The sequence below is a fragment of the Amia ocellicauda genome, unplaced genomic scaffold (assembly GCF_036373705.1).
Source record: "Amia ocellicauda isolate fAmiCal2 unplaced genomic scaffold, fAmiCal2.hap1 HAP1_SCAFFOLD_123, whole genome shotgun sequence".
Lineage (NCBI taxonomy): Eukaryota > Metazoa > Chordata > Actinopteri > Amiiformes > Amiidae > Amia > Amia ocellicauda.
Window position 1 is genome coordinate 145,475 of NW_027102688.1, and position 22,060 is coordinate 167,534.

Genomic DNA, 22,060 nt, shown 5'->3' on the forward strand with positions numbered 1-22,060 from the left:
TCAACAGCCTTTGCTGCACTGATATTTTTCCCTCCATTTTCCATTTTTTTTTTTTTTTTTTTTTGCTGGAAGTTCGTCAATACCCGCCAGCCTTTAAGAGACATCATGCAGCCAGGCCTCTTGGCTTGTGGCCAAACCGTCCTGAATGCGCCTGATCTCGTTAGATCTCGGAAGCTAAACGGGGCAGGGCCTGGTCAGTACTTGGATGGGAGACCTCCTGGAAATACCAGGTGCTGCAAGCTTTTTACGTCTCCTGGGTAACTTCATCGTAGCTCTTAATACTCTCTTTCTGTCTCCAGGAGATATAATTGAAGAATTGTACACGTACCCGGCTACTTTCAACACCCTTTGCTGCACTGGTATATTTCCCTCTATTTTTCTTTTTTTTTTTGCTGGCAGTTCCGTCAATACCCGCCAGCCTTTAAGAGACATCGTGCAGCCAGGCATCTCGGCTTGCGGCCACACCATCCTGAACGCGCCCGATCTCGTCAGATCTCGGAAGCTAAACGCGGCAGGACCTGGTCAGTACATGAAAGTGAGACCTCCTGGAAATACCTAGTGCTGCAAGCTTTTACGTCTCCTGGGTAACTTTATCGTAGCTCTTAATACTCTCTCTCTGTCTGGAGGAGATATAATTGTAGTATTGTACACGTATCCAGCTACTGTCAACACCCTTTGCTGCACTGATATTTTTCCATCCATTTTTCTTTTTTCTTTTTTTCTTTTTTTTTGCTGGAAGTTCCGTCAATACCCGCCAACCTTTAAGAGACATCATGCAGCCAGGACTTTCGGCTTGCGGCCACACCGTCCTGAATGCGCCCGATCTCGTAAGATCTCGGAAGCTAAACGGGGCAGGGCCTGGTCAGTACTTGGATGGGAGACCTCCTAGAAATACCAGGTGCTGCAAGCTTTTTACGTCTCCTGGGTAACTTCATCGTAGCTCTTAGTTCTCTCTTTCTGTCTGGAGGAGATATAATTGAAGAATTGTACACGTACCCAGCTACTGTCAACACCCTTTGCTGCACTGATATTTTTCCATCCATTTTTCTTTTTTTTTTTTTTTTTTTGCTGGAAGTTCCGTCAATACCCGCCAACCTTTAAGAGACATCATGCAGCCAGGCCTCTCGGCTTGCGGCCACATCGTCCTGAACGTGCCCGATCTCATAAGATCTCGGAAGCTAAACGGGGCAGGACCTGGTCAGTACTTGGATGGGAGACCTCCTGGAAATACCTGGTGCTGCAAGATTTTACGTCTCCTGGGTAACTTTATCGTAGCTCTTAGTTCTCTCTTTCTGTCTGGAGGAGATATAATTGAAGAATTGTACACGTACCCAGCTACTGTCAACACCCTTTGCTGCACTGATATTTTTCCATCCATTTTTCTTTTTTTTTTTTTTTTTTTTTGCTGGAAGTTCCGTCAATACCCGCCAACCTTTAAGAGACATCATGCAGCCAGGCCTCTCGGCTTTCGGCCACACCGTCCTGAACGCGCATGATATCGTCAGATCTCGGAAGCTAAACGGGGCACGGCCTGGTCGGTACTTGGATGGGAGACTTCCTAGAAATACCAGGTGCTGCAAGCTTTTTACATCTCCTGGGTAACTTCATCGTAGCTCTTAATACTCTCTATCTGTCTGGAGGAGATTTAATTGAAGAATTGTACACGTACCCGGCTACTTTCAACACCCTTTCCTGCACTGATATTTTTCCCTCCATTTTTCTTTTTTCTTTTGTTTCTTGCTGGAAGTTCCATCAATACCCTCCAGCCTTTAAGAGACATCATGCAGCCAGGCCTCTTGGCTTGAGGCCACACCGTCCTGAAGACGCAAGATCTCGTCAGATCTCGGAAGAAAAACTGGGCAGGGCCTGGTCAGTACTTGGATGGGAGACCTCCTGGAAATACCAGGTGCTGCAATCTTTTTACGTCTCCTGGGTAACTTCAGCGTAGCTCTTAATACTCTCATTCAGTCTGGAGGAGATATAATTGAGGAATTGTACATGTACCCGGCTACTTTCAACACCCTGTCCTGCACTGATATTCTTCCCTCCATTTTTCTATTTATTTATTTTTTATTTTTTGCTGGAAGTTCCGTCAATACCCGCCAGCCTTTAAGAGACATTATGCAGCCAGGCCTCTTGGCTTGCGGCCACACCGTCCTGAACACGCCTGATCTCATCAGATCTCGGAAGCTAAGCGGGGCAGGGCCTGGTCAGTACTTGGATGGGAGACCTCCTGGAAATACCAGGTGCTGCAAGCTTTTTAAGTCTCCTGGGTAACTTCATCATAGCTCTTAATACTCTCTTTCAGTCTGTAGGAGATATTATTGAAGAATTGTACACGTACCCGGCTACTTTCAAAACCCTTTGCTGCACTGATATTTTTCCCTCCATTTTTCTTTTTTCTTTTTTTTTTTGCTTGAAGTTCCATCAATACCCGCCAGCCTTAAAGAGACATCATGCAGCCGGGCCTCTTGGCTTTCGGCCACACCGTCCTGAACGCGCATGATATTGTCAGATCTCGGAAGCTAAACGGGCAGGACCTGGTCAGTACTTGAATGTGAGACCTCCTGGAAATACCAGGTGCTGCAAGCTTTTACGTCTCCTGGGTAACTTTATCGTAGCTCTTAATACTCTCTTTCAGTCTGCAGGAGATATAATTGAAGAATTGTACACGTACCCGGCTACTTTCAACACCCTTTCCTGCACTGATATTTTTCCCTCCATTTTTCTATTTTTTTTTTTTTTTTTTTTTGCTGGAAGTTCCGTCAATACCCGCCAACCTTTAAGAGACATCATGCAGCCAGGCCTTTCGGCTTGTGGCCACTCCGTCCTGAACGCGCCCGATCTCATCAGATCTCGGAAGCTAAACGGGGCAGGGCCTGGTCAGTTCTTTGATGGGAGACCTCCTGGAAATACCAGGTCCTGCAAGCTTTTTACGTCTCCTGGGTAACTTCATCGTAGCTCTTAATACTCTCTTTCTGTCTCCAGGAGATATAATTGAAGAATTGTACACGTACCCGACTACTTTCAACACCCTTTCCTGCACTGATATTTTTCCCTCCATTTTTCTTTTTTTTTTTTTTTTTTTTTGCTGGAAATTCCGTCAATACCCGCCAGCCTTTAAGAGACATCATGCAGCCAGACATCTCGGCTTGCGGCCACACCGTCCTGAATGCGCCCGATCTCGTCAGATCTCGGAAGCTAAACGGGGCAGGGCCTGGTCAGTACTTGGATGGGAGACCTCCTAGAAATACCAGGTGCTGCAAGCTGTTTACGTCTCCTGGGTAACTTCATCGTAGCTCTTAATACTCTCTTTCTGTCTGCAGGAGATATAATTGAAGAATTGTACACGTACCCAGCTACTTTCAACACCCTTTCCTGCACTGATATTTTTCCCTCCATTTTTCTATTTTTTTTTTTTTTTTTTTTTGCTGGAAATTCCGTCAATACCCGCCAACCTTTAAGAGTCATCATTCAGCCAGGTCTCTCGGCTTGCGGCCACACCGTCCTGAATGCGCCCAATCTCGTCAGATCTCGGAATCTAAACGGGGCAGGGCCTGGTCAGTACTTGGATGGGAGACCTCCTAGAAATACCAGGTGCTGCAAGCCTTTTACGTCTCCTGGGTAACTTCATCGTAGCTCTTAATACTCTCTTTCTGTCTCCAGGAGATATAATTGAAGAATTGTACACGTACTAGGCTACTTTCAACACCCTTTGCTGCACTGATATTTTTCCCTCCATTTTTCTTTTTATTTTATTTTTTTGCTGGAAGTTCCGTCAATATCCGCCAGCCTTTAAGAGACATCATGCAGCCAGGCCTCTTGGCTTGTAGTCACACCGTCCTGAATGCGCCCGATCATATCAGATTTCGGAAGCTAAACGGGGCAGGGCCTGGTCAGTACTTGGATGTGTGACCTCCTGGAAATACCAGGTGCTGCAAGCTTTTTACGTCTCCTGGGTAACTGCATCGTAGCTCTTAATTCTCTTTTTCTGTCTGGAGGAGATATAATTGAAGAATTGTACATGTACCCGGCTACTTTCAACACCCTTTGCTGCACTGATATTTTTCCCTCTATTTTTCTTTTTTTTTTTTGCTGGAAATTCCGTCAATACCCGCCATCCTTTAAGAGACATCATGCAGCCAGGCATCTCGGCTTGCGGCCACACCATACTGAACGCGCCCGATCTCGTCAGATCTCGGAAGCTAAACGGGGCAGGACCTGGTTAGTACATGAATGTGAGACCGCCTGGAAATACCTAGTGCTGCAAGCTTTTACGTCTCCTGGGTAACTTTATCGTAGCTCTTAATACTCTCTATCTGTCTGGAGGAGATATAATTGAAGAATTGTACATGTACCCGGCTACTTTCAACACCCTTTGCTGCACTGATATTTTTCCCTCCCTTTTTCTATTTTTTTTTTTTTTTTTTGCTGGAAGTTCCGTCAATACCCGCCAGCCTTTAAGAGACATCATGCAGCCAGGCCTCTTGGCTTGCGGCCACACCGTCCTGAACGCGCCTGATCTCATCAGATCTCGGAAGCTAAATGGGGCAGGGCCTAGACAGTACTTGGATGGGTGACCTCCTGGAAATACCAGGTGCTGCAAGCTTTTTACGTCCCCTGGGTAACTTCATCGTAGCTCTTAATACTCTCTTTCAGTCTGGAGGAGATATAATTAAAGAATTGTACACGTACCCGGCTACTTTCAACACACTTTGCTGCACTGATATGTTTCCCACCATTTTTCTTTTTTCTTTTTTTTTTTTGCTGGAAGTTCCGTCAATACCCGCCAACCTTTAAGAGACATCATGCAGCCAGGCGTCTCGGCTTGTGGCCACACCGTCCTGAATGCGCCCGATCTCGTCAGATCTCGGAAGCTAAACGGGGCAGGGCCTGGTCAGTACTTGGATGGGTGACCTCCTGGAAATACCAGGTGCTGCAAGCTTTTTACTTCTCCTGGGTAACTTTATCGTAGCTCTTAATACTCTCTTTCTGTCTGGAGGAGATATAATTGAAGAATTGTACACGTACCCGGCTACTTTCAACACCCTTTCCTGCACTGATATTTTGCCCTCCATTTTTCTATTTTTTTTTTTTTTTTTATGCTGGAAATTCCGTCAATACCCGCCAGCCTTTAAGAGACATCATGCAGCCAGGCGTCTCGGCTTGTGGCCACACCGTCCTGAACGCGCCCGATCTCGTCAGATCTCAGAAACTAAACGGGGCAGGACCTGGTCAGTACTTGGATGGGAGACCTCCTGGAAGTACCAGGTGCTGCAAGCTTTTTACGTCACCTGGGGAACTTCGTCGTAGCTTTTAATACTCTCTTTCTGTCTGGAGGAGATTTAATTGAAGAATTGTACACGTACCCGGCTACTTTCAACACCCTTTACTGCACAGATATTTTTCCCTCCATTTTTTTATTTTCTTTTTTTTTTTTGCTGGAAGTTCCGTCAATACCCTCCAGCCTTTAAGAGACATCATGCAGCCAGGCTGCTTGGCTTGCGGCCACACCGTCCTGAACGCGGTCGATCTCATCAGATCTCGGAAGCTAAACGGTGCAGGGCCTCGTCAGTACTTGGATGGGTGACCTCCTGGAAATACCAGGTGCTGCAAGCTTTTTCGTCTCCTGGGTAACTTCATCGTAGCTTTTAATACTCTATTTCTGTCTGGAGGAGATATAATTGAAGAATTGTACACGTACCCGGCTACTTTCAACACCCTTTGCTGCACTGATATTTTTCCCGCCATTTTTCTTTTTATTTTTTATTTTTTCTGGAAGTTCCATCAATATCCGCCAGCCTTTAAGAGACATCATGCAACCAGGCATCTCGGCTTGCGGACACACAGACCTGAACGCGCCCGATCTCATCAGATCTCGGAAACGAAACGGGGCAGGACCTGGTCAGTACTTGAATGTGAGACCTCCTAGAAAAACCTGGTGCTACAAGCTTTTACGTCTCCTGGGTAACTTCATCGTAGCTCTTTATACTCTCTTTCTGTCTGGAGGAGATATAATTGAAGTATTGTACACGTACCTGGCTACTTTCAACATCCTTTGCTGCACTGATATTTTTCCCTCCGTTTTTCTTTTTTTTTTTTTTTGCTGGAAGTTCCGTCAATACCCGCCAACCATTAAGAGACATCATGCAACCAGGCCTCTCGGCTTGTGTCCACACCGTCCTGAACGCGCTCGATCTCGTCAGATCGCGTAAGCTGAACGGGGCAGGTCCTGGTCAGTACTTGGATGGGTGACCTCCTGGAAATACCAGGTGCTACAAGCTTTATACGTCTCTTGGGTAACTTCATCGTAGCTCGTAATACTCTCTTTCTGTCTGGAGGAGATATAATTAAAGTATTGTACACGTACCCGGCTACTTTTAACACCCTTTGCTGCACTGATATTTTTCCCTCCATTTTTCTTTTTTCATTTTTTTTTGCTGGAAGTTCTGTCAATATCCTCCAGCCATTTAGAGAAATCATGCAGCCAGGCCTCTTGGCTTGCGGCCACACCGTCCTGAACGCGCCCGATCTCGTCAGACCTTGGAAACTAAACGGGCCAGGGCCTGGTTAGTACTTGGATGGGTGACCTCCTGGAAATACCAGGTGATGCAAGCTTTTTACGTATCCTGTGTAACTTCATCGTAGCTCTTAATACTCTCTTTCAGTCTGGAGGAGATATAATTGAAGAATTGTACACGTACCCGGCTACTTTCAACACCCTTTGCTGCACTGATATTTTTCCCTCCGTTTTTCTTTTTTTTTTTTTTTTTGCTGGAAGTTCCATCAATACCCTCCAGCCTTTAAGAGACATCATACAGCCAGGCCTCTTGGCTTGCAACCACACCGTCCTGAACGCGCCCCATCTCGTCAGATCTCGGAAGCTAAACGGGGCAGGGCCTGGTCATTACTTGAATGTGGGACCTCCTGGAAATACCTGGTTCTGCAAGCTTTTTACGTCTCCTGGGTAACTATATCGTAGCTCTTAATACTCTCTTTCTGTCTGGAGGAGATATAATTGAAGTATTGTACACGTACCTGGCTACTTTCAACATCCTTTGCTGCACTGATATTTTTCCCTCCGTTTTTCTTTTTTTTTTTTTTTGCTGGAAGTTCCGTCAATACCCGCCAACCATTAAGAGACATCATGCAACCAGGCCTCTCGGCTTGTGTCCACACCGTCCTGAACGCGCTCGATCTCGTCAGATCGCGTAAGCTGAACGGGGCAGGTCCTGGTCAGTACTTGGATGGGTGACCTCCTGGAAATACCAGGTGCTGCAAGCTTTATACGTCTCTTGGGTAACTTCATCGTAGCTCGTAATACTCTCTTTCAGTCTGGAGGAGATATAATTGAAGAATTGTACACATACCCGGCTACTTTCAACACCCTTTGCTGCACTGATATTTTTTCCTCCATTTTTCTTTTTTCTTTTTTTTTTTGCCGGAAGTTCCGTCAATACCCTCCAGCCTTTAAGAGACATCATGTAGCCAGGCTGCTTGGCTTGCGGCCACACCGTCCTGAACGCGGTCGATCTCATCAGATCTCGGAAGCTAAACGGTGCAGGGCCTCGTCAGTACTTGGATGGCTGACCTCCTGGAAATACCAGGTGCTGCAAGCTTTTTCGTCTCCTGGGTAACTTCATCGTAGCTTTTAATACTCTATTTCTGTCTGGAGGAGATATAATTGAAGAATTGTACACGTACCCGGCTACTTTCAACACCCTTTGCTGCACTGATATTTTTCCCGCCATTTTTCTTTTTATTTTTTATTTTTTCTGGAAGTTCCATCAATATCCGCCAGCCTTTAAGAGACATCATGCAACCAGGCATCTCGGCTTGCGGACACACAGACCTGAACGCGCCCGATCTCGTCAGATCTCGGAAACGAAACGGGGCAGGACCTGGTCAGTACTTGGATGGGAGATCTCCTGGAAATACCAGGTGCTGCCAGCTTTTTACGTCTGCTGGGTAACTTTATCGTAGCTCTTAATACTCTCTTTCAGTCTGGAGGAGATATAATTGAAATATTGTACACGTACCCGGTTACTTTCAACACCCTTTGCTGCACTGATATTTTTCCCTCCATTTTTCTTTTTTCTTCATTATTTTGCTGGAAGTTCCGTCAATATCCTCCAGCCTTTAAGAGACATCATGTAGCCAGGCCTCTTGGCATGCGGACACATTGTCCTGAATGCGCCCGATCTCATCAGATCTCGGAAGCTAAACGGGGCAGGACCTGGTCAGTACTTGAATGTGAGACCTCCTAGAAAAACCTGGTGCTGCAAGCTTTTTACGTCTCCTGGGTAACTATATCGTAGCTCTTAATACTCTCTTTCTGTCTGGAGGAGATATAATTGAAGTATTGTACACGTACCTGGCTACTTTCAACATCCTTTGCTGCACTGATATTTTTCCCTCCGTTTTTCTTTTTTTTTTTTTTTGCTGGAAGTTCCGTCAATACCCGCCAACCATTAAGAGACATCATGCAGCCAGGCCTCTCGGCATGTGTCCACACCGTCCTGAACGCGCTCGATCTCGTCAGATCGCGTAAGCTGAACGGGGCAGGTCCTGGTCAGTACTTGGATGGGTGACCTCCTGGAAATACCAGGTGCTGCAAGCTTTATACGTCTCTTGGGTAACTTCATCGTAGCTCGTAATACTCTCTTTCAGTCTGGAGGAGATATAATTGAAGTATTGTACACTTTGTCTTAGGGACAGTCTGGCTAGCAGTGACTGAGTGGTTGACAGACGACAAGCATCGGAATGTACGTGCTCTGTGATGTCATAGCAGTCAGCTGAGAGAGGCTCGTGATGTCATCGCTGAGCTGTCTGTCTGTCTGTCTGTCTGTCTCTCTCTCTCTCTTTCTCTCTCTCTCTCTCTCTCTCTCTTCCTCTCAATTCAATTCATTTGTATTGTCAAAGCAATTGGACATACATACATACATATATATATATATATATATATATATATATACATACATATATACATCTATACATGCTAGAAAGTCATTACAATGTTATCTTAAAGGCTAACTAAGCAGAACATATATCATTATAGAACAGAGTTCATAGGTCAACACATGGTTTTAGGGAACAGGCACGTAGGTCATACCGTTTGACAATGTCTCCAAGGTTCTCATCGTAAATAACAAACAGAAATCAAACTATCTTCTGGGCTGACCTTCTAGCTTGACCGTATCTTTCTTAAGTATACAAGAGAGAAAAACAGGTGTAAGAAAATAATTTCTAATTTTCCTTCTACACATATATACATACATACATACATATGTAGCGTTATGTTGGGTGTATTTTGATAAGAGCATTTGGGCTCTGAGCTGAAGCACTGATCTAAAGAAGACCTCTCCCCCCCCAAAGTTATCAGATTTCCTTAGCTCATCAGCTTGGAACTGGTTTGCATCAAAGTGACAGTTTTGGGGAGGATGGCACCGAGAAGAGGCCAAATAGTTTGGAATTCTGCTATGAGATGTCTGGAGAAAGGGGCCTGTAGGTGATAAAAACTCTTTGAAGTGGATGAGAGCCGAAATCCCGACATAGAGCTACGAACCCAGGCCAACCGGCATTTCCAAAAGATGGCATGGATTGACATCAGTCATAAATAAAGCCTCCCTCCAATAGGACACTTGGGGCTGAAACCGAAATCGAATCTCAAGAACTCAGGGACCAATCACCTACTGATCTGACAGACTATAAGGAACAGCGGACAGTCTTTCTCTCTCTCTCTCTCTCACCTGAACCAGAATCTCGCTGCCACAGCTCAACCTGTAGCTCTGTTGCCAGAACCGGAATCAGAAACCAACCAAGTCTTTGCCGGCAACAGAAGAGTTAAACTGGGAGAAGGAGATTGAGCGAAGAATTATTTTAAAGGACTTTATTAAATAAATAACTTCACAGACCCACCTGATCAGTGGAGTTTTACAGCTGGACAATTGACTAAGTCGACTGAATACAAAAGTGTCAGTCACTTAAATAGCTATTTGAGTCTTAAGAAACTTGACCCTTGGAATAAACAGGGCCCTGCTTTCCTCAAAGACTTTGTCTTCAAGTAACTACGGTGGAACCCTGCTTACAAAGAAGATTTTGTGCACTACCTTGGAGCCTTCAAACCAGTGGAAAATCTGTTTGGAAAAGACTCTACATTCGCGAAACCCCAACTTCCAGGTGCATCGACTGAGTGGAAGTTCTTGGACAAAGCCGAACCGGACTGCCTTTGTTCCAAACCACACGGACCTCGTGCCGTGTGCTGTTATCTGAGCCCGAAGCCAGAGAGGCCTCTCTGCGACGAAGTTCACATAAGTTTAACAGTTTGGAGTTCATGATTCATGACATTTGAGAAATCAATTAGAAATGTTAATCTGTGATTCATAACTCTAGAATGTGTAATATCATTTAGTTTTCTTAAATATAAATGTGTGTTGCATTCAACTGTTTTGTTGATAATTTTAGAAATAAAATCTGACAACGCCGAGAAATATCTTCTCATTCCTGTTTAACTGTTTAGTCTGAAATTGACACAAGTTAATAGACACCAGATTATAGGTGGCCCTGCCTATCCTTAATCATTGAATAATAATCAGTTAAGGGAAATTGTGGTAACAAGTAATGATAGGATCTTTCTCTCCACCTAAACGTTAATGAGACTGATATATATATAACGAGAAGTTACCTGACATAAATACTAACCTGCGTAGTTATTGAATGTCTGACTAACAATACTAATGAGAGACTCACCTTCGTCTTACTAACCGGTATTGTAGTCAATGTGTTTATAACCTTTTTTGTTTAATGATTTGTGTGTTATCATATGCGATCCCATGGTCTTTGATTTGGTCACGGAAGTGATTTGTCTTTGATTTGTTGATCTAGAGTTGAATTTTAATTAGTTTTTCCCTTTTGTATAATTAGTGTAGTGCTACATTTAGTCTTTGTTTTTGAATAAATTTGACAATTTATATCTTTGGAATTGGTGTCTGCATCCAATTATTACAGAAAAGAGTTCTACAAGATTCCAGGATTCGTGATAAGGTGATACTATAAATTCACTTCTTTAATTGAATTTTATAAGTGTACCTTACGCTACACCTTTGACCACCACGTCTTCCTCCTCCCACTGCTTGACCTCTATTGTGACCTGGATCACCTGCCGGCTCCATGTTATCGCTGTGTTGTTGAGGTGGATAGCACGCATTTCACTCGATACTCGTACCACAATGTGAAATCAATCATCAATAACCAGTTGGCAGTATTGGAAAAGCAATTACAAGGGCCTGCATACATACAGTAATGTCAAATCTGATGTGGAAGAACAATTCCTTTATCCCTCTGTTCTCCACCAGGGTTGTGCTGATCGCCTCGATTGGCAAGTTTGCAGTGTGAGGAGTGGATCCATGTCGTCGTTCCTAGGCACTTCACAGCTGTGTGGGTGGTCAGGAGCACCTGGTAGGGCCCTGTCCACCTGGGCTGTTGGGAGGACTTTCTCTTGTGTGCTTTGATATACACAGTCATCTTGCTGGAAGGGGTGGTAAACCTGCTGGGATGGTTCAGTCTGGGCGGCTTTCATCTGTGAATGGACAGCTTCGAAAGCACGTGTTAGTCCCATACAAAAAGACAACATAGCATCATCCATCAAGTGGATGTCCATTTCCCTTACAGACAATGGAGGAGTGATGGAGAGTCTCATAAGTCATCCCATAATAATCTCACACGGAGAAAGACCTGTTTTTCTCAATTTGCTGACGATTTCATTGTCATTAGGACTATAGGAAGGGGATCTGGACGTTTGAGTCCTGTTTGTTTGCATATATTAGACAGCTTATTCTTTAATATCCCATTTTGTTTCTCCACTGCTCCAGCTGACTGAGCCTGATGGGGCAGTGAAAATGTTGTTTACCTCGCAGGGCTTTGCATAGTTCCTGCACTATTGTCCCAGTGAAGTGAGTGTTCCTATCACTGGAAATTTCCCTGGAATGCGAAATCTACATATAACATCCCTTAACTGTATTTTTGCTACTTTTACTACTTCAGCCTTCCTACGGGATAGGCTTCAACCCATTTAGAACACCTATATATTATTACAAGTATATATTCATATCCACAACATTTAAGCTTTTGAACACAATCTATTTGCATATTGCAGGATTATGAGCTTGACAAATGTGGCAAGTTCTACAATATTGCTAAGCTGTTACTATAAAACCTGGGGCAAACCAATTTAAAAGACTGATGCACACATCCCCCCTTTGCCCGTGTGGCCAACACCATGCGCCACATGGGCAAACCAGGGAAAGAGTGCCTGTGAGGCAACCAATGCATTAGCAAATGTTTGAGCTCTCTTATGGAAGGTGCAGTGGCCAGTTGCAATTTCCTGGAGCTTTTACAGTGCATCTCAAATTAAATTTCATCCAGCCCCAGGTCATAAAAGTCAAACCCTAGTTACGACATACATAACACATACATTTTGTTGCTTCAAAGAGAATACAAAAGTCAGCAAAACATTCTTTTTTACAAATTCAGTTTGTAAACTGTATTGTACATATATTTGTTGCGTTTTGATTTATAAACATTATACATTGTACAAATCTTAAGTGAAGGGCAATGGACTGATTCTGACTTCATGGCTGTCATTCTATTCATTTGAATAATGTGACATCTCCACTAATAGTACATTATAAATTAAACTATCAATAGAAGAATATGTGCTACTGCGGACGTCATCTGAGCAGTTTCACAATATATTGTAGATTCCTATAATCTGGAAAACCTTTAATTATAGTATTTTAACTTATTTCTCCACTGAGTCAAGCATCACTTCAGCGTAGTGGACCTCAGCATTGGTCTGTTCAAGTTGCTGTGAGGCTGTCTTTAAAGCCGCGCCCTCGGCCTACTGTGTCTCAACAAGAACACCAGCATCTTCTCCATATGGGTCAGACATCGGTTCCTTCAGGACACGATTCATAATATGCATATCTGCCATGTGGAATAAATCAGTCTGAAGACACAATGTGTGGTTCACACAACATCAGAGATCGTCCTTATAAAAGGCATCTCTATCACATTAGTTGACATTCGCACAATCTATAAGGTTTCTAGTAAAGGGACAATTCAAAATAATAATAATCTTGATTCCAATTTATCTCATTTATCAAATTATTTCAGTACAGCACTCAGCTGTCGTCAGCAGCATCATATCTCCTGTGTTTATTGAATCAGCTTTACTTCCTAGTGTAGATACTCTTTTTGTGTGGAGTTGTCAAAGTTTCAAAACAATGTGCTTATCTTTGTCCTTTTATCTAACTTAAATACCTGAGAACATTACAATAACTATTACAGCAGCTCCTTCAACACCATAGTTAATAGTAGTTGGGTAAATGATGGCAGTTATTAATCTTTGTTTCTCAATTCATTTTTTACCAATAAACCATAATTTGAAATTATTTCCATACTCCTATTATTCCTATTTTCATTATTATTAGTTTTATGCGGTTGTCATCTAGTATGTGATGTATTCGTCTGTATCAACATCAATATTATTATCATTATTAATACAAGCAGTGTAAATTACCATTCATTACACTCTTGCTCTGTTTGTAATAAGTTATGAACCCTTACACGTACTTACAGTCTCTGCCTTGTCTCTGACTTCTCTCTCTCTCTCTCTCTCTCTCTCTCTCTCTCTCTCTCTCTCTCTCTCTCTCTCTCTCTCTCTCTCTCTCTCTCTCTCTCTCTCTCTCTCATCTCAGGCTGCTTGTCTGCTCAGGCGAACAGGGGGAGCAGAGGAGCACATACGGCCCTTGCCCCCTGCCCCCCTCTTCCTAATTGATAGGGTATTTCTGTTTGTGAAAGGACTATTTCCAAACAGTTTTATAACTTGCCATGACTATGTTTCATTAAATTAGTTATGTTACACCTTTAGTTATACCTGTAGTAACTTCATTATTTTCCCTCATATTCCAGTCAATCACCATCAGAGTCTCTCGTGGCAGTACATTTGTCTCACACAGAACAAACTCTCCTTTCTCAACCGCTTTCAATTTTGGATAACATCGCACTGCATCCCAACAGCTGTTCTTTCTCCTATTCCTAATTTCTTACAAGAAAATGCAAGTTATATTTGATCGATTTGTATTATTACTATTTATATACATTTCACTACATTATTGTAGTTAATGAATGTATTTAATCTTTGGAAAATAAGCCTTTTCATTGATCTCAATAATGATGTCCAGGTACTTCAGGAAAGCACATTTTCAAAAAATGTGTCCAGTCAATGATTTCCCCAACTAAGAACCTGCGTGGGCACTAAGACTGTCCTCCTGCGCGGCTCATGTCTTTATTGTGTCACTTCCTCCTATTGAAGTCCAATCTACACCAGTACAGGTTCAGAAGAACTGTTCCCGAATCCAGATTGAACTGATCAATAGTTAATTTCTTACCTACACATTGTATTTAGGGATCTATTACTAGGGATTTAAAAACTCTTCATTGTGGAACTCATAGCTTCCAAATGAGCACATCGTTAATTTCCTGGAGTATCTGGTTATCTATTTATCAATATGTAAGAAACCTTCACCGAATGTTTGTGGTTGCCTCGGATTCCTATTTCTAAATTTGGCTCTAATTCCATTTCTAACATGTTACTTTTAACTTCTGTATTCGTAAGACCTATTTAAATAACTTAATTTTGTATTATTATTTCTGTTTGCAATAGCATTCTGTGTACAGTTAAATGCTGACTTTCTTGTAGGTCTGTTATTACAACATATTTAACTGGCGTTTTTTAGCTATCATTCTGTAACTATTTGTGACTTATGACTCTCTTAGTCATATTCTGGACTATACAGTACATGAAAAAGTCAAAATATGGACATTTACCTTGCGCAAACTGAAAACGTACAAACATACAAAGAGACACATATTAATTTATATCCATAGTAAATTCAGATACCATGGTTTTGGTTGGCATGTCATATTGACCTGCAGTGTCTCAAACTACCCTTATTTATTACTTATCTAGTAATTTTCCTTCAGTATCTTGAGGACTGTCATTTATACTGAAAAACATATATATATATATATTTTTAATTTGTCTTCGGGGCATTCAGATTGAATTATGCCTGTTGTCTTTTCTTTCTTTTCTCTAACAAATGTTTTAAGATAGCTAGCTTTGGTTTCTCATTTCTTAATGCTTTGTATTCCTATTTTGCAAAACCGTTTTTAGGTGATCAAGTCTATCTGAATCAAAAGTCCCATCTTCTGGAAACCTTAATTTTCTGTCACCTATTGTCCAGTCAAACGCACCGCTTCACTCCATAGTTATCATACATGTACCTTACATGTGTACCTTTAAGTGGCGGGTCGCCCGTCTTACTAGAGCTGTTCCCACACAGTAACACGTTTTCCCATTTTCTATGTATCGTTTTGTACACAACAACCAAGGCGTGCAAGCCCGCAAAATAACAATAAACGACAGGGGAGAAAACATAGCAAAAAACAAGAAAACACAAATAATACTAAATCCTATATAGGAATAACAACAAACATGCTTTTCAATGTTTGCATTTATAGAACTTGTATATAACTTAATGACTTTTCTTCATTTACCATAAACACTATAAACTTCTATAAACTATAAACACGTTATTTTATATTATCACCGGCGTATCAGATATTGAACAATTAATTAGCGCTCCATTTTTTTTTTTTTTTTTCTAATAGTAGGTCAAACCCACTTAAGCCTGCGGGAACCCAGACAGGAAAACACAGTCCTGTTCCTTCACAAACAAGAAGACACAGTCAAGTCTATGGTAACCCTAAGAAACCATGCTCCTCGGTTATTGGTGTCAATGGATCTCATTATCCTGAAACTTTCATGATCGAAACATGGAATACTGTTTGTCAGTTTCCATAAAACTATGCATTAAGAGTAATGCAACAGTCACTTATCATTTTGAGCAGCTGTATCAATTGATAGTTAGATCTCTGTAATGAAATGAATAGACAGTGATCTCAGATGTAATGTGTGAATTGCATTTTGAAATGGTAATACTTTGATGTAAGTTGTGTCATTTTAGTTCAATGAACAAATGATCTGAGGTTGATGTGTATTGTATCCAAGCAATTGTAAAAAAGTGTTAGAGTTTTGAAAAATGTGCATTTTGATCATCGGGTGTGAGTTTAGTGTCTAGAGTTTTGAAAAATGACATCAAGGTTCTGAAATGAGTGCCAAAGTGATTGTGAAAAAGTGTAATATCAGGGGACAGTGGCTATTAGTGATCTGGCCTTCCGTGGCCTCTGTATTAATGTAACAGGTCACATTGTATGTGTACACTGATACTTGATAGTATAATATAGTACAAGTAAAAAACATACATAGGTATCATAGAAGTATTTTGCAGAAATGATTATGGATAGTTATCAAAATGGAGAGGAAATGCTAAATCCAGTCTCCCCAGGCTGAGCTTCTATTGCTGCACCTGCTAAGTGGCTGCTGGCCCCACTATATGGATAGAGCCACACCAAGTACAAGAGTCTCCCCATTGCTATTTATATCTCCCTATCCAGTCTTCTGTAAGTGTCAGGGTGGGGTGCCTATTCCCCTGCATGCTTTGAAACCTATAGCACCAGGGACGCACACTTGGGATCCGGTTCCTCTGCCCCTCACATACACATGAGGAATCCTAGGTGCTCAATACGTCATACTGTCTCTTTCATCTCATGTGTAAACTATGGACAAATACATGACTAAACGTGTTTAGTTGCTTTTCCCAGAATGCTTTGCGCCACGATATGCAAATAACGGGGACTATGATTGGCTCCCTGACATTACCCACACTGCGACTGATGCTACCCATTTCACTACCCAACAAAGACCCATAATATGCGTGTGTCTGTCTGTCTGTCTGTCTGTCTGTGTGTGAAAGTGTGTGTGTGTCTGTCTGTCTGTCTGTCATGTAACTTGCACATCTGTGAGGGCACCACTAATGCCGAAAGAGATGTACACATATTGTTTATTTTCCATATATATGTATGTATGTATGTATGCATGTCCAATTGCTTTGACAATACAAATGAATTGAATTGAGAGGGAGAGAGAGAGAGAGAGAGACAGACAGACAGACAGACAGAGAGACACACATACACACACACACACACACACACACACACAGAGAGCCAGCCAGCCAGCCAGCCAGCTCAGCGATGACATGACGAGCCTCTCTCAGCTTACTGCTATGACAGCACAGAGCACGTACATTCCGTTTAACAAATCGTTAAACAAAAAAGGTTATAAACACATTGACTACAATACCGGTTAGTAAGACGAAGGTGAGTCTCTCGTTAGTATTATTAGTCAGACATTAAATAACTACGCAGGTTAGTTTTTATGTCGGGTAACTTCTCGTTATATATATATCAGTCTCATTTACGTTTAGGTGCCGAGAAAGATCCTATTTGTTACCACAATTTCCCTTAACTGATTATTATTCAATGATTAAGGATAGGCAGGGCCACCAATAATCTAATGTCTATTAACTTGTGTCAATTTCAGACTAAACAGTTAAACAGGAATGAGAAGATATTTCTCGGGGTTGACAGATTTTATTTCTAAAATTATCAACAAAACAGTTTAATGCAACACACATTTATATTTAAGAAAACTAAATGATATTACACATTCTAGAGTTATGAATCACAGATTAACATTTCTAATTGATTTCTCAAATGTCATGAATCACAAACTCCAAACTGTTAAACTTATGTGAACTTCGTCGCAGAGAGGCCTCTCTGCCTTCGGGCTCAGATAACAGCACTCGGCACGAGGTCCGTGTGGTTTGGAACAAAGGCAGTCCGGTTCGGCTTTGTCCAAGAACTTCCACTCAGTCGATGCACCTGTAAGTTGGGGTTTCGGGAATGTAGAGTCTTTTCCAAACAGATTTTCCACTGGTTTGAATGCTCCAAGGTTGTGCACAAAATCTTCTTTGTAAGCAGGGTTCCACCGTAGTTACTTGAAGACAAAGTCTTTGAGGAAAGCAGGGCCCTGTTTATTCCAAGGGTCAAGTTTCTTAAGACTCAAATAGCTATTTAAGTGACTGACACTTTCGTATTCAGTCGACTTAGTCAATTGTCCAGCTGTAAAACTCCACTGATCAGGTGGGTCTGTAAAGTTATTTATTTAATAAAGTCCTTTAAAAGAATTCTTCGTACGGCTCAATCTCCTTCTCCCAGTTTAACTCTTCTGTTGCCGGCAAAGACTTGGTTGGTTTCTGATTCCGGTTCTGGCAACAGAGCTACAGGTTGAGCTGTGGCAGCGAGTTTCTGGTTCAGGTGAGAGAAAGAGAGAGAGAAAGACTGTCCGCTGTTCCTTAAAGTCTGTCAGATCAGTAGGTGATTGGTCCCTGAGTTCTTGAGATTGGATTTCGGTTTCAGCCCCCAGTGTCCTATTGGAGGGGGGCTTGATTTATGACTGATGTCAATCCATGCCATCTTTTGGAAATGCCGGTTGGCCCGGGTTCGTAGCTCTATGTCGGGATTTCGGCTCTCGTCCACTTCAAAGAGTTTTTATCACCTACAGGCCCCTTTCTCCAGACATCTCATAGCAGAATTCCAAACTATTTGGCCTCTTCTCGGTGCCATCCTCCCCAAAACTGTCACTTTGATGCAAACCAGTTCCAAGCTGATGAGCTAAGGAAATCTGATAACTTTGGGGGGGGGAGAGGTCTTCTTTAGATCCGTGCTTCAGCTCAGAGCCCAAATGCTCTTATCCAAATACACCCAACATAACGCTACATATGTATGTATGTATGTATATATGTGTAGAAGGAAAATTAGAAATTATTTTCTTACACCTGTTTTTCTCTCTTGTATACTTAAGAAAGATACGGTCAAACTAGAAGATCAGCCCAGAAGATAGTTTGATTTCTGTTTGTTATTTACGATGAGAACCTTGGAGACAATGTCAAACGGTATGACCTACGAGCCTGTTCCCTAAAACCATGTGTTGACCTATGAACTCTGTTCTATAATGATATATGTTCTGCTTAGTTAGCCTTTAAGATAACATAGTAATGACTTTCTAGCATGTATGGATGTTTGTATGTATGTATATATATATATATATATATATATATATATATATATATATATGTATGTATGTATGTATGTATGTATGTCCAATTGCTTTGACAATACAAATGAATTGAATTGAGAGGAAGAGAGAGAGAGAGAGAGAGAGAGAGAGAGAGAGACAGACAGACAGACAGACAGCTCAGCGATGACATCACGAGCCTCTCTCAGCTGACTGCTATGACATCACAGAGCACGTACATTCCGTTGCTTGCCGTCTGTCAACCACTCAGTCACTGCTAGCCAGACTGGCTGGCTGGCTGGATGGGGGGGCTGCTTGCTGCTGCTGCGTACCTTAGCAAGCTTATTTGCTTGACCGGCCTTCCTACTCCTCTGCCCACATGCCCACCTATGCCCGATCTGCTGTTCACCTGGATCACAGCTCCGCCCCAACAAGGCAGATCTTCCCAAAAATGGTACAAACTGATCCACGTTCCCCTCCACGGAAAGCTTTAGCCCAAAATAAGGGACACATTCTGTAACAACATAATGGATGCCCACCCAACCTGTGACAAAACTTAGAAAAAAGAAAAACGGTCAGTCCTCCTGGGGGAGGGACACACAGCCACCCTGGCTGCCCAATATGTCAGCGCCTACCACAGCCTGAGGGACACAGTGACACACGAGCACCGGCTGTAAATATAATGTAAATACTCATTTGTAATGCATGTCATTGTATTTCAAAAAAGGAATCTGGAAATAGTAAACCAATTTTCTTTATTTGTATGTATTTAAGATCACATTTTATTACATTTTCTTTTTCTGTACTTGATAACATCTTATTGTGATTCAAAATTCTATTATTTATTTTCCGTATGTATGTATGTATGTATGTATGTATGTATGTATGTATGTATGTATGTATGGAAGGAAAGTTAGAAATTCTTTTCTCACACCTGTTTTTCTCTCTTGTATACTTAAGAAAGATTAGGTCAAGCTAGAAGGTCAGGCCAGAAGGTAGTTTGAATTTTGTTTGTTATTCACGATGAGAACCTTGGAGACAATGTCAAACGGTATGATGGCAGCATCACTTACAATTTTGACAGCCGGAAGTCCCGCCCTCCCTACGTACCATAGACCGGAAGGCCCACCTCACCTTCCGGTTACCCCCACCTTTGAACCGGAACTTCTCTCTCCTTCCCATCACCCCCAGGGTTACCCTTTTACCCTCCCTTGTCAGCCATCTTGGATGATATCGGCCATATTGGATGTCAGCCATTTGTAAGGTCATAGGTCATCTGGTAAGATGGGAGCCATTTTGTTACCATTTGTAAGGTCATAGGTCATTTGGTAAGATGGTAGCCATTTTGCTAGGGTGACATCCATCATGGTGAGGGTCCGAGTGTACCTCACCCTGCTTGTGTGGAGGTGTAATGTTTTATAGCATAAACTGTGTTTTTAAGGTTATATTGTCTTATGATACTGTTTTAGTAAATTAAAAAATACAAGTTTTAAATACACACATATATATTGGACTTGGTCATGATAGGGATGGTGTTTCCAAAAGAACTCTGGAGAACTTTTTGAACAGCTGTAAAAGCAGGTACACCAGGACGTGGATCTTTATACAGCATTCTCTTGAGCATGTTGGGGAGGGCATCCACTGTTTTCACAATATCCTCAACCAGCAATGTCACATTAGGATTACTAGTGTCATACAAATCACCAAACTTGTGAGCTATTAGAGTGAGGATGGCATCTTCAAGCAGAGATTCCTCAAACATACGTATACATAAACCCACGGCAGCAGGAGTTTTCTTTCTCTGGAAAAAATATATATAATGTCTTATTGCAAAACAAATTTGTAAAACATCTTATAAGGCTTGTTATTTATAACCTTCTCAATTAATTGTATCACTTACTCATCTACACTTTCCAACAAGTCACTTAACCATCTCGAAGGTAGAGTGCATGTTTCTAAGCTATGCAAAAGAGATTTCACTTCTTTCTCAGTCTGTCTGGTGATGCATAGCCCACATAGGGCACGTGCAACACATAACACAACATTTAGAAAGTGGGTGACACTTATTTTGTTACATATAAGAGCGACACTACTCCAGACACTCCCTTGCTCGTGATCTAAAGTTAGACAGAGATGCTGTGCTTGGCTGGGGTCACCTATCAGACAGGCCTCACACTTATCAACTAATTCACGGCCAATACAATGTTGTAACACTAGCGCAATAATGCCCTTTATGGTGTGTGTCATCACTAGTGTTACATGATCATCATAGTTTTTACAATTATATCTCGGAACTTCCCTGTCTGAATCAAAACTCTTGTGGGTTCTAGCAAGGCAAGAACAGAAGCATGCAATGTTCAATCTTGTTCGGGGTCTTAAAGAGTTGACAGAGGAATCCATATCACTGGTGTCTGGTACTCCACTATTCTAATGAAGAGAAAAGAAAATAACACTTAAAACTGTAATGTGTGTCGGTCAGTAAAGAAGTACACAACTATACACAGTTGTAGGACCTCTATATTTACCTCTCTTTCCATTGATGGTCCAACTCCATCATCAGTGTCTGAGGTTTTATCCTCCCTGCCATGTTCATGGTCCTTGTCATCATCTTCAGACTCATCACCAGTGTTGACACCTTCGTCTTCATCAGACATTGGGAGAGCATCCCTGGGGCTCGGAGGAGGAGCGCTGACACTATTCTTTTGATAAACATACAAAGAAGAAAACATGCATTTAAATTCACTTTGCATTGAAATTTATATATACACACATACGGCCTAACAGCATGTAAACACCGGCATACGTTTAAAATTAATAATAATATTCTAAACACGTTTTTAAAGTAAAATAAACTGTTACCTCTTTTGGGTCCCTGTCTTCCGACCATCTTAATTTTGTGTTAGGTGCCCCCGCATCTTCATCAGCAGCGTGGTCGCTAGGGGGTGTCTTCTTAGCTGGTGT

General features: G+C 42.0%; 6 non-coding genes and 17 pseudogenes across 6 annotated transcripts; all 23 read left to right on the top strand.

Moving 5' to 3' along the window:
• The first annotated feature begins 123 nt into the window (after positions 1-123).
• LOC136721864 (5S ribosomal RNA) lies at positions 124-242 on the top strand. Its single transcript, XR_010806171.1, has one exon. It is a non-coding gene; the product is annotated as a 5S ribosomal RNA (ribosomal RNA).
• A 209-nt stretch (positions 243-451) lies between these two features.
• On the top strand, positions 452-570 carry LOC136721821 (uncharacterized; annotated as a pseudogene).
• A 221-nt stretch (positions 571-791) lies between these two features.
• LOC136721859 (5S ribosomal RNA) lies at positions 792-910 on the top strand. Its single transcript, XR_010806166.1, has one exon. It is a non-coding gene; the product is annotated as a 5S ribosomal RNA (ribosomal RNA).
• A 217-nt stretch (positions 911-1,127) lies between these two features.
• LOC136721748 (uncharacterized) lies at positions 1,128-1,246 on the top strand (annotated as a pseudogene).
• A 553-nt stretch (positions 1,247-1,799) lies between these two features.
• On the top strand, positions 1,800-1,918 carry LOC136721814 (uncharacterized; annotated as a pseudogene).
• Positions 1,919-2,139: 221 nt separating this feature from the next.
• Positions 2,140-2,258, top strand: LOC136721771 (5S ribosomal RNA). The gene has a single exon (XR_010806147.1). It is a non-coding gene; the product is annotated as a 5S ribosomal RNA (ribosomal RNA).
• A 554-nt stretch (positions 2,259-2,812) lies between these two features.
• Positions 2,813-2,931, top strand: LOC136721753 (uncharacterized; annotated as a pseudogene).
• Positions 2,932-3,150: 219 nt separating this feature from the next.
• Positions 3,151-3,269, top strand: LOC136721819 (5S ribosomal RNA). Its single transcript, XR_010806151.1, has one exon. It is a non-coding gene; the product is annotated as a 5S ribosomal RNA (ribosomal RNA).
• Positions 3,270-3,490: 221 nt separating this feature from the next.
• LOC136721750 (uncharacterized) lies at positions 3,491-3,609 on the top strand (annotated as a pseudogene).
• Positions 3,610-3,825: 216 nt separating this feature from the next.
• Positions 3,826-3,944, top strand: LOC136721763 (uncharacterized; annotated as a pseudogene).
• Positions 3,945-4,154: 210 nt separating this feature from the next.
• LOC136721792 (uncharacterized) lies at positions 4,155-4,273 on the top strand (annotated as a pseudogene).
• A 217-nt stretch (positions 4,274-4,490) lies between these two features.
• Positions 4,491-4,609, top strand: LOC136721872 (5S ribosomal RNA). Its single transcript, XR_010806178.1, has one exon. It is a non-coding gene; the product is annotated as a 5S ribosomal RNA (ribosomal RNA).
• Positions 4,610-4,826: 217 nt separating this feature from the next.
• On the top strand, positions 4,827-4,945 carry LOC136721783 (5S ribosomal RNA). Its single transcript, XR_010806148.1, has one exon. It is a non-coding gene; the product is annotated as a 5S ribosomal RNA (ribosomal RNA).
• A 219-nt stretch (positions 4,946-5,164) lies between these two features.
• LOC136721762 (uncharacterized) lies at positions 5,165-5,283 on the top strand (annotated as a pseudogene).
• A 217-nt stretch (positions 5,284-5,500) lies between these two features.
• Positions 5,501-5,619, top strand: LOC136721765 (uncharacterized; annotated as a pseudogene).
• A 546-nt stretch (positions 5,620-6,165) lies between these two features.
• Positions 6,166-6,284, top strand: LOC136721811 (uncharacterized; annotated as a pseudogene).
• Positions 6,285-6,499: 215 nt separating this feature from the next.
• On the top strand, positions 6,500-6,618 carry LOC136721751 (uncharacterized; annotated as a pseudogene).
• A 215-nt stretch (positions 6,619-6,833) lies between these two features.
• LOC136721833 (uncharacterized) lies at positions 6,834-6,952 on the top strand (annotated as a pseudogene).
• A 213-nt stretch (positions 6,953-7,165) lies between these two features.
• On the top strand, positions 7,166-7,284 carry LOC136721809 (uncharacterized; annotated as a pseudogene).
• Positions 7,285-7,500: 216 nt separating this feature from the next.
• On the top strand, positions 7,501-7,619 carry LOC136721782 (uncharacterized; annotated as a pseudogene).
• A 215-nt stretch (positions 7,620-7,834) lies between these two features.
• Positions 7,835-7,953, top strand: LOC136721825 (uncharacterized; annotated as a pseudogene).
• A 216-nt stretch (positions 7,954-8,169) lies between these two features.
• LOC136721818 (uncharacterized) lies at positions 8,170-8,288 on the top strand (annotated as a pseudogene).
• A 213-nt stretch (positions 8,289-8,501) lies between these two features.
• On the top strand, positions 8,502-8,620 carry LOC136721822 (uncharacterized; annotated as a pseudogene).
• Positions 8,621-22,060: the final 13,440 nt, after the last annotated feature.